This window comes from Schistocerca nitens, chromosome 8, assembly GCF_023898315.1.
Source record: "Schistocerca nitens isolate TAMUIC-IGC-003100 chromosome 8, iqSchNite1.1, whole genome shotgun sequence".
In the NCBI taxonomy this organism is placed as follows: domain Eukaryota; kingdom Metazoa; phylum Arthropoda; class Insecta; order Orthoptera; family Acrididae; genus Schistocerca; species Schistocerca nitens.
This window is the reverse complement of record NC_064621.1, coordinates 331,218,918-331,231,026: the sequence shown is the minus strand read 5'-3', so window position 1 is coordinate 331,231,026 and position 12,109 is coordinate 331,218,918. Positions and strand designations below refer to the sequence as shown.

The 12,109-nt window shown below is 42.7% G+C and overlaps 1 protein-coding gene across 1 annotated transcript in view; it reads right to left on the bottom strand.

The window, feature by feature from the left end:
- LOC126198536 (sorbitol dehydrogenase-like) overlaps positions 1-12,109 on the bottom strand; it is a 79,234-nt gene that overhangs the window by 44,650 nt on the left and 22,475 nt on the right. The window lies entirely within an intron of this gene.

Sequence of the window (12,109 nt, the reverse complement as noted above, 5' to 3'; positions counted from 1 at the left end):
CAGCTGTCTGAGTAGCACCATTTTGCCGAGTGCAATATACGTTAACCTGGGCGGCATGCAAACAGTTTACAAACTTCCACCCCTGCCCTGAAAGAAAACGATCGTGCCCTTTTGCACGTCAGACGTATCACTCCGTTTCTGCATTACGACAACGACTGTAATGTTCTCCGCATCTCCTCCTTTCCCCTCGCTCCCCCCCACATGCCCACTCCCCACACGCTTCACATATCCTTCATTACTTGTGCTGCCACGTGCGTTCTGTGAGCGATTATTGCACGCTAATGTCGAACATAGACTATGCTCACATTAATGTGACTGTAGTATGTAAACAACTAAATTGTGCAGTTTCAGTTGTTATGCCAGGCGATAAGAAATTGTCCTTCACCTTGGCAGAAACAGATTTCGGTTTTCCAAACACAAAATGGCGGCAATTTCATACTGGCGTTGTCCACGTCAACTTTTCCTAAGCTGTAGCGTTTTTGTTAGGAGTGACTATAGTCTTAATTTTCTATCATGTTTTCTTGATCGCGTCATGGTCACTACTCTTGGGAGTTTACTGCTTATGTTTAGTGTGAAATGTAACTAAACCCAACATCGTTTTTTATTGCAACAATGTTTATTTCACAACTCACTTTTCCACAATCTTTGCTCCTAAAAATTCAGAATGTTAACGGGGTAACGGACCGAGTTTGATACACTTTTTTCTCCGTAAAACAACTGAACATAAAATTTGGAGCTGTTTAAAAAGTTACTGGTTAGTAACTTTCTATTTTCTTTATTTCCCCACAGTTATCTTGGCTGTCTTCTCTCCCTTCCCAATACCGATTAATCACTGAAACACGCCAATGTGTAAAAATTTTCCAAGTGGATTGGCAGCGCTGTTGGTTTTTTATGCAGTGGCGTTCACCAACACTGCAATATTCGCCACTTTCTTGAGAGCTACTCCAGACTGTCCCTATGTAATGCTGTTTTTGCGAGTCCCCCCTGTCCCGTCCCAGTATGGAAACCTGTGTATACTTCAGAATCTATATCATCTTAAGCAATTTCTCCACCGCATCGAAAAGTTGGGTTTTCGTTCATTAAAAGCATCTAAAAAAGTTGCATAGTTAATGAGATTTTAAGTGCCAATAAAACGCACTGAATCCGGTACAGGTATCTGTATTAAGACAACATGTACGGACAAGCAAATTCTTAATGTCTACATATTGTTATCTGGCGACTGGAAGAGCTGTTATCGAAGAAAAGTAACATTTACTGACTATGCAGATTATTTCGGGGTGTGACGATCGTGTGACACGAAAGTACTTCTGTAATCTGTGCCAAGGTATCGCTGATAACGCAAAAGGCAGCTCGAGTACTATTCTCACATCAGCATCGAACGGTAGCATTGTGCGTTATCGCGAGAAGGTGCTTTAAGCAATGACCCTGGGGAAATTTCCATTTAGTATAGACGTTCATTTATGTTTGATTACAACATCTTTCATTACGCCATCTGTAAAGAACAGGTGAAATCAGGCATTTACCAGAAACACTTTGGCGCAGATAACGCAGAAGTAAAAGAATCTGATGGGCGTGTAACCCTCTCCACACTTAAGGGAACACGATCCATTTACATCTTATCTACTATCGTGATCATTTCCAAAACAGTGTAGTAGGTACATTTACTGAGGACTGTTTCGTGTGTGTCGGTCGGATAGGCCGAGCGGTTCTAGGCGCTACAGTCTGGAACCGCGCGACCGCTACGGTCGCAGATTCGAATCCTGCCTCGGGCATGGATGTGTGTGATCTCCTAAGGTTAGTTAGGTTTAAGTAGTTCGAAGTTCTAGGGGACTGATGACCTCAGCAGTTAAGTCCCATAGTGCTCAGAGCCATTTGAATCATTTGTTTCGTGTGTGTGTGTGTGTGTGTGTGTGTGTGAGATCCTCACTGTTTAGGTTCAAATGGCTCTGAGCACTATGGGACTTAACTTCTGAGGTCATCAGTCCCCTAGAACTTAGAACTACTTAAACCTAACTAACCTAAGAACATCACACACATACATGCCCGAGGCAGGATTCGAACCTGCGACCGTAGCGGTCGCGCGGTTCCAGACTGTAGCACCTAGAACCGCTCGGCCACCCCGGGCGGCTGTTTAGGCTAATTTGTCGATTTATGAGGAGACACACAAGTAGACAGTGGGTAATGCGAATAATGCTGAAAGATGTATCGGGATAATTTACTCCATTAGTCTTTGATGAAATGTACTGGTACTAATATGTGTTTCACGAATGAACTGTGTTATCATGAGGGCACAGAGACGACGCTGGTCATTAGAACTTTGTTGTCATGGTACGTATTGCGAAAATCAAGTATCGCTTAACCTACCTAGGCCATAGGGAATATTCTGGCGAATATGACTTCTTCAAGCAGTCATGTCGCGTGTGTTTCGTCGATATCCATAAATTGTAATAATGCTTGTCACAAAATTTTGGCTTCAGGCGGTTTACTGTCAATGCAATTTCAGCCCAAGATAGGTAAGGTTTATTAGGAGTCCACTTTCAACCCTTAAGACAGCTGTCGGACTGAAACGTGACCGTACTTCAGTTAAGAATTGTTCCATTTTGCGGCGCGGGGTAGCCGTGCGGTCTTGGGCGCCTTGCTACGGTTCGCGGGGCTATCCTCCGTCGGAGGTTCGAATCCTCCCTCGGGCATGGGTGTGTGTGTGTGTGTGTGTGTGTGTGTGTTGTCCTTAGCGTAAGTTAGGTCAAGTTAGATTAAGTAGCGTTCAAGCCTAGTGACCGATGACCTCAGCAGTTCGGTCTCGTAGAACTTCCCACAAATTTCCAAATTTGATCCACTTAAAATGTTACAAAATAATATCCCCTGATGAAAACACTTAAGAAACATACAATTTTGTATTGGACGATAGGCGACTAAAAGTGTATGAAATAACTGACGCTACAGGCGTATCAGAAGAAAGAGAGTGGCATACTGTACACGAAGAACTAACTACGAGATAGATCGGCGTCAGGCAGCTACAGGGTTTTGAGAAAAATATCGAAAAACCGCGAGGAACGCATGCTTGAACATACAGTGAATGCAGATGCTAGTCAAGTCTGGAGGTTGCACTGTTGTATCTTACCACGAACGGCACCTGTGCAATGTCTTCAATGCGGTGTTTAGGACGTGTTCAGAACATAATTTGAGTGGTTATGAGTGCTTTATATCAGACGTTGGCAAACTGTTAAGGTCGTATAGTGCGTGCTTCCGTAAACAAGGGTGCTGTAAGTGTTTGATGTTTCAAGAGGTTCAAAAATGGTTCAAATGGCTCTGAGCACTATGGGACTTAACATCTGATGTCATCATTCCCCTAGAACTTAGAACTACTTAAACCTAACTAACCTAAGGACATCACACACATCCATGCCCGAGGCAGGATTCGAACCTGCGACCGTAACGGTCCCGCGGTTCCAGACTGTAGCGCCTAGAACCGCTCGGCCACAAAGGCCGGCGATGTTTCAAGAGGCGCCATTTCGAAGCTCGAAAGCGGAAAAACATCGTCCCCAAGTCACAACGCAGTCGGAAGTGTGTGCTGAGTGACGGCGGACAGACAGTCTGCGAAAGTTACTCCAGAACTGAATGTCGCAGTCGTGAACTGTGCACAAAAACAACACGAAAGGATTCCATACGCAGGGCGTGCTGTGTTTTCAAAACCAGTCACCAGTGATGCAAATGCCCATATCCGTAACAAGAAAACATGGTGCAGAAGCCAAAAAACGTGGACTATGAAGGAATGGAAGAAATTCATTTGGCCGGATGGTCTTCTTTCACTCAGTTTACGATTTCTAGCCGAGTTTACGTCCAAAGGATGAAACATGGAGGGGGCTGGGTGACTATCGGAACAGCCGTATCGTCATATTCCACGAGTCCTATTTTTACTCTGCAACGTCTGGTTCCTGCCAAGAATTATGTGACCATTTTGGCTCGTCAGGTCTATACTACAGTACAACTGATCATGCGTTTCAAGAATGACAGGTCCCCTGTTCACACATCTTGCATCGTCCAGGACTGGTTTTGTGAGCACGATAACGAATTGTCGCATCTCCCGCAACAATGACCAGTGGTCAATATTATTGAACCTTTGTGATCTAGCTTGGAGAGGAGAGTGCTTGATCGCTATCCACCTGCATCATCATTACCTCAACTTGCCACTGTTTTGCTGGAAGAATGCTATAAGACTAGTTTGAAAACCGTAGAGGACCTGTATTTATCACTCCGAGACGACTGGAAGCTGTTTTAAATGTCAACGCCTTTCCTACATCGTCTTAGAAATGGTAATGTGTTTTTTGTGTTTCCACATTATTGTAAAGCCCCTGCAGGTGTCATAATTGTTGGATACTGACCAATAGCAAATGCGAAACTGAATTCTCAGCATTATTTAAGGCGCTTTAAAAAGAATTAACCCGATTATCCTCCAAGGATTTGATAGTGAGGATGGTACCGGTACGTAAGTGGCATGAGAAGCGGAAATGCAATCAAGGAGCAGTGGCCCACCTCAAAGGAGTAGGAGTAAATTTCACTAGCCGAAAACGGTAAATCTAGTGTTCTCTGTGATCACAGGAATTTGTCATATTGATTACCAATAATAATTGACTGATAGTACCCAAATTGTCCGTTCTGACTGAAGGCTAAAATACAAACGAAGAAGCCTGGTTTGGACAAGAAAAATTATCTTTTCTCTGTATTGTGTACTTGCTCACAGAGGTTTTTAGATGACTGGCAGACAGAGGGCTTTGATGTATGAACTGATGCGTCATCCACCCTGTTCATCAGGTTTGTCACCATCTGATTCTCACTTCTTCCTACCCCAAAAGAAATCTGTTTCTGTAAAACGTTTCGAACCAAAATAAAAAGGTTATGCCGTAGTATGTGAGTAAGAAGGTAGCACTCCAGAAATGGAGTCTGCTCAACGGAAAACTGATATATTAAGCACATTCATCTAGAAATGAAAAGTAGCGAAAAGTAAGAGCATTTGTAACTAAAACCGTTGTCTTATATTACACGCTCTCTCTCTCTCTCTCTCTCTCTCTCTCTCTCTCTCTCGCTGACTCCCTTTAAGTACTGCCACAGTGTATCCATGCAACAGTGATCTGCCTAGGCATAAACGTCAATTTCCACGAGACTTTACTTTTACATCGCAGTAAGATGGTGTTTACGTCGTTCTGGGAAGAATGGTAAATGTCGTCACGAACGCAATAACTGTCATGAGCTCAGCAAGATTCTGCATCGCTTGGCAGAGAAAAGTGCAACACCATAAAGAAATCATTAGAGGGATGTAAAATTGCTTCCACAAACGAATAATAATGGCCAAAAACAGCAAATCATTGTCACGTCACCAATTTATTTAGAAGGTATTGTGGAACTGAAATAAAAATCTGCTCTGGAGATCGAATCAGAGAGAAATGTGGAGCCTTTCTGAAGCACTATCTGATAGGTTGTGTTGATGCTACAAGTTAATTGATACTACTGTCGAGAATGGTAGCACAATACCCGAGTCAGTACAAACAAACACATCACTAGACATACGATGGGATATCGTAAAGTTATCATTATCTCCCGGACATTATTACGCTACATTGATAAAATTTTATCAATATTATCATCGATCGCCCAGGGCATGATGTTCAAAATTTCAATTAATTGTGTCCTTTTTTGTTACAGGGAGTGTCAAATTTCACTGAGGTGTAAAATGGAGAAAATTGAGGCTCATAGTGTGATGATGTTCCTGTATTTGAAAGCTAGCAGTGCCCGAGAAATCTGTGATGAGATGTCGGCTGTTTAAGGAAATGATTGCCCCTCTTATGGGTCTACTGCGAAGTGGAAAAGATGTTCAAATGCCTAAATGTGTGTGAAATCTTATGGGACTTAACTGCTAAGGTCATCAGTCCCTAAGCTTACACACTACTTAACCTAAATTGTCCTAAGGGTAAACACACACACCCATGCCCGAGGGAGGACTCGAGCCTCCGCCGGTACCAGCCGCACTGTCGAAGTGGAAAAGAAATGCCTCTGACAGAAGAGCCAAATGCAAAGTCAGCCGGGGGTAGTCATGCTTTCAGTTTTTTGGGACTGTCGTGGAGTCATCTTCACATACTACCTTGCCAAGGGTCAAACCATCACTGGCAGATATAGGAGCAATCTTCTGGAGAAGTTACAAGAAGCTCTGATTAAGAAACGCCGCGTATGCTCTCCGGAGGCGTTCGTCGTCTGGCTGACGCTGCACTGGCTTACGTTTCTGTTGATAAAATGAAGGCATGTGGCGGTAAGATCTCGCAACGTCCGCCTTATTCTTCCCATCTCGAGCCAAGTTACTTTTACTGTTCCGAGAAATGAAGAATCCGTTGTGTGGTCGTCGATTTGACGACGTAGATAACGCCATTAATGAAGTGGAAAGGTGATTTAAGGCAAAATCTGCGGAGTTTTACAATCAACGCATTCGTAAGGTCAAGAAACGATGGGAGGGACGTATAAAACTGCATAATGACAACGTAGAGAAGAATTAACGACAAAAATCAATACAAACTCTCTATCACATTTTGTAATGCAACAAACAACGTCGTGTGGTTTAGTGCTGTCTTAAGGTGTAATACGAGGTCGGATTTAATTTTGAACTCTACAACTCGAGTGTGCTCTCAATTTCTGGAGATCGAGATAGTCCCACAGCGCCCTCCAAATTAATTACCTGTTTTAAATGAAATTAACACAGACCAGAGAAACAATTCCGCCTCACTCATAACCAGTCTGAAGCAAGCTCTAAGCAGTCATCAGACCACGTCTAGTCTTACATAATCTTACAGAAAACATCTCGTCAGAAGATACACTGATGCCCAAAATTAAAGCAACAAACCGAAATTTTGCAAGTTTGCATTTACTTTGCAACAGAACAGTATAATCATGTAGAAACAGTATAGAGAATACAGAACGTAAACAACTCAACATGCATAACAGTAGACAAAAATGTTCTTTGTTTTTTCCAACTTAACGGATTTACACACACATTAATGTGCTCAGTACGGGGTTTGACCACGTCTGGCAGCAATACAGGCGTGACGAACGATGGGGCATGCTGTGAATCATGTCATCAATCTCATGTTGAGGCAATAACGTACATTCTTCCTGCAACGCTGCTCGCAAGTCTTAGAGAGTGGTTGGTGGATGCTGACGAGATGCAACCCGTGCCCCTAGTGCATCCCAGACATACTGTATGGGATTCAAATCGGGGTAACGAGTAGGCCACGCTATGCTGCGATGGTGTACTCAACGACGAACCTGGGTGCACAAATGGCAAAACGTCATTTTTTTGGATGAATCCAGGTTCTGTTTACAGCATCATGATGGTCGCATCCGTGTTTTGCGGCATCGCGGTGAACGCACATTGGAAGCGAGTATTCGTCATCGCCATTACTGGCGTATCACCCGGCGTGATGGTATGGGGTGCCATTGGTTACACGTCTCGGTCACCTCTTGTTCGCATTGACGGCACTTTGAACAGTGGACGTTACATTTCAGATGTGTTACGACCCGTGGCACTACCCTTCATTCGATCCCTGCGAAACCCTACATTTCAGCAGGATAATGCATGACCGCATGCTGCAGGTCCAGTACGGGCCTTTCTGTATACAGAAACTGTTCGACTGCTGCCATGGTCAGCGCATTCTCCAGATCTCTCACCAATTGAAAACGTCTGGTCAATGGTGGCCGAGCAACTGGCTCGTCACAATACGCCAGTCACTACTCTCGATGAACTGTGGTATCGTGTTGAAGCTTCGTGGGCAACTGTACCTGTACACGCCATCCAAGCTCTGTTTGACTCAATGCCCAGGCGTATCAAGGCCGCTATTACGGCCAGATGTGGTTTCTCAGGATCTGTGCACCCAAATTGCGTGAAAATGTAATCACATGTCAGTTCTAGTATAATATATTTGTCCAATGAATACCCGTTTATCATCTGCGTTTCTTCTTAGTGTAGCAATTTTTATGACCAGTAGTGTAGAAGTGGCAACTGCTCTTAAATGTTCAGAACGTAGTTTTATCTCCTCTAGAAAGCTTGTAACGTGCTTAGTTCTACAGCAAGCAACTGACGTCTGCGAAAAGCGAGGAGTTGTTTATGTCTGGCGACGAAGACAATGCCAAGTAGCCGCTGAAGTGTGAATTTTTTAGACAAACAAAATGACAAAACCTAATGAGAAATTCTTCACGTATATGCTAAGTCTCAAGTTTTCAGTCACTTTTAAAACAAAATCAGTCATAATAAGTTACTAACATTTATACTCAATAACCGCAATATATTTCGGGAACTAAGCTCTGATTAAGGGAACCGAGTGTTTTTTAATTCGTCGTCATAGCACCCATGCACTTAATGCTGTTAAAATGTTTGCAGGTTTGTCCTACTTTCGCTGGTTAGTGCTGCATTCTAACTTTACACTTTACTTTTTACTGTGATTAAGTAAAGTTTAGCTTTCTAAATGAATGTCTGGAGGAAAATAGACGTGTGAACCAGGAAGCTACAATGAGGATTGAGTAGGATTAAAATAAGGTGGACGACGAAAGTCAGTTAACAAAGGACAACGGAGAATTGGGGGAGAGAGTCTAGTTGATATGATTTGGATTATACTTGCACTTGATTGTTTGAGACTGGGATACTCAGACTAAAACGTTTAGACATAAGAGTTTCGTGTAATGTTTATTTCGTAGTTCAGGTCCCTATCGTCAGATCCATGTAATAAAGGTGCGCATCTGACGAGTCCTTGGAACAAGAAGCATCAAACTGAAAACAATAATGTGACTTTTGCTATTTTGGTCTATTTTCATAGTGATTTCCGAATCCGCTTTTGCATAGATGGGATTATTCAGCAGTAAAGTACACTTTTTTTCTTTCACTAGTGTCATGTCCCATGCTGGCGCAGGGTCAGCTTTGTTAGGAACGGATTTGGCAAGGTTAGTGAAAAGGGGTGGCCGGATGCCCTTCCTGCTGCCACCCCGTACGCCCCCCCCCCCCCTATCTTGGCCAGCATGGTCACCGGATCTCTACCCAATTGAGAAATTTTGGAGCATTATGGGCAGGGGCTTCCAAACAGTCGGTATTTTGACGATCTAACGTGCCAATTGGTCGGGATTTGGCACAATATACCTCAAGAGAACATCCAAAAACTCTGTCAAACAATGCCAAGCCTTACTGCATAAGGGCCAGAAGTAGACCACTGCGTTGTTCATTTGCTGAACTAGTGACGTTCTTTCTCTTAAGTAAATCAGGCAGTGCATCAGAATTTATAATCATTTGTTTGTCTATACACGTTCATCACATCCACCGATTTACGTCCCATTCGGATATTTCCTTCGTGGTACTTTCTGTCTTAGAGAGTATTTCGAAATGATCAGTAGTGAGTGGTGGCTGCGAAAAAACTCCTATATTGATTTTGGGTGAAATCGGACGTGACCTTGAAAGGTGGCTACACTGAGCCACAGCGCCAGAGAGCATTGTTCCGCCGCCTCCACTGGCAGTGATTATTGAGATGTCGTAGTGGCAGTGCTTGTCCAGGACTCGTAGTAGTCAGTTCGTGTTCAGATGTGCTAGTAGAGAGTGCTTGCTGAGATGTGATACTGAAAAGTTCTTGTTGAGATGTGGTAATAGCGAGTCGGTGTGGAGATATATTGTAATGATTAGAGTGATTTTGGTCAATATATGAAGGTAACGAAACTTGATTTATTTTTCATTATTTCAATGTTTTAAATAATGCGTCATTACAGGTTCAGTCAACAAAGCATCTGGCTTGTGTTCTTGGATTAGAGTGTAATTCTGGTTCTCTTGAGTAATTATGGTATTTTTATTTTCTTTAATTAATTCAGTATAAATGATATTTAAAATTTCTTGTGTTGTTGAAGAAGAACCGTGCCAGATGCGTACGTTGAGTTATACTTCCACACGCAGAACAGTTACACTTGTGCTTTGGTTTCGTAGGTTTTATAGTTGCTGGGGACTTGATTAATTAATTGTGTTAATGAAAATTTCCATTTCATTCTTTGTTATTGTTCTATGCAGTCAGATAGCGTAATAATACTAGTCAGGGCCAACCGTCACGAGACTTCGTAACCGAACAGACAGTTACTGAAACAAAAAATTAAAATTATTTGCATTCTATTTTAATTAAGCCCCCATGCAACCTCTATAACAAAAAATGGTTCAAATGGCTCTAAGCACTATGGGACTTAACATCTGAGGTCATCAGTCCCCTAGACTTAGAACTAGTTAAACCTAACTAACCTACGGACATCACACACATCCATGCCCGAGGCAGGATTCGAACCTGCGACCGTAGCAGCAGCGCGGTTCCGGACTGAAGCGCCTAGAACCGCTCGGCCATAGTGGCCAGCCCTCTATAACACAAACCAAGGTTCACAAGATTATGGAAATACGGGAAGTTCGAATAGGTTTCCACATAGGCTGCGGTTTTACAGATTATGAATTCAGCAGTAATTAGCTCAACCATGAGAGACGCTTTGCTTATGTAACATACGTATCTGATAAAACAGGCCTGCCGAAGTGGCCGTGCGGTTAAAGGCGCTGCAGTCTGGAACCGCAAGACCGCTTCGGTCGCAGGTTCGAATCCTGCCTCGGGCATGGATGTTTGTGATGTCCTTAGGTTAGTTAGGTTTAACTAGTTCTAAGTTCTCGGGGACTAATGACCTCAGCAGTTGAGTCCCATAGCGCTCAGAGCCATTTGATAAAACAACGGAAACCCCTGGCAAAAAGATTAAGAAAGGCTTACGCAGCCTCTCATCTGTAACCAACAGACCACAGCATTATGAAACATAAGTAACGATTTCATCATCATACGCAGCTGACAAAGTCTCAGATAAGCGACCCTCTTTCAAGTATCTCCTGTTGAGATCTGATAAGCAAATCACTGGAGAAACGAAATGTTTAGAAATGATGCAAACGTAATTCGAAGATGACAATCGTGAAAAGGCTATGTTCACAGGAGAGAAATACAAAATAAATTGGCCAGTAAGAATTGGACTCTCGCTTTGAGGGCTCCGTACATACTTCATTACGTAAATAGACAGTTCATCTATCCTGAGAATCGAGAAACTGTACTATTTTTGCCTGTTATCGACATTGACACTGGCAAGATGTCCGCGTCGCAGGAATTCCAGAAGTTTAGAGAGTGTTTTAATTTTAAGTCTGAAGTCGAATAACAAATGACAAAAGAAATATGTTTGCGCGTGCTATAACAACAAATTAACAATTTTCTGGTTTTTTTCTTCATTTCTTGTTCTGTGAAATATTGCTTCTTGCCAAATTTCATGATTCTAGTTCAACGGGAAGTACCGATAGGTTATGAAGAGTGAGTTTTTAAGTATCAACATGTGTGACAAATGACCGTATCTTTTGATTGCATTGACTTAAAAGCTTCAGTTTTTTACTCTGCCAACAAAAAGGGTGCTTAACATCGAACAGACTGTCAGGCGGATTGACAACAAAGCGATTATATCATGGTTCCGTTTTTACCAACTGAGATACGAACCCTAAAAACGAACAAAAGCGACACCCGCATCCCTCACATTCATATTGGTGCCGTCGTAAAATCTATTTTTTAATGATTTTGGATTTTAATATTTTCTAGCAACCCGGCCCGGCTACGCACGAAAACGCATTGCGTATATACGGCCAGACGTCTATATGACTTGTGTAGCGTAGCGTATTTTGCTAAGGGGTCCACTGCATAGAGTTGCGACTAAATTTCAGAGAAAAACGATAGCTGAAAAGTACCATCGCATTCGTATAACTTACGCGATGTAAGCAGCGCAAGGCAGGAAATCTGTCTGGAGGCATGAATGTTACGTGTTGCATATCGAACTGTCGATCCCATAGCAATTCTGAGGGCACATCGTGACGAAAGCGATGCTTTACAACCGATGTAAATATTGAATGCGAATCTTGGATGTGTATGCATGGGCGTGATTCACTATGTATCGGAGGCTGGCTGACGTGGCACAAATAAAACAAAAAATAAGAAAAAAAACGCGCATGAACTAAATGTTTAGCTGGTGTTACAGTACTGCTCTTGTG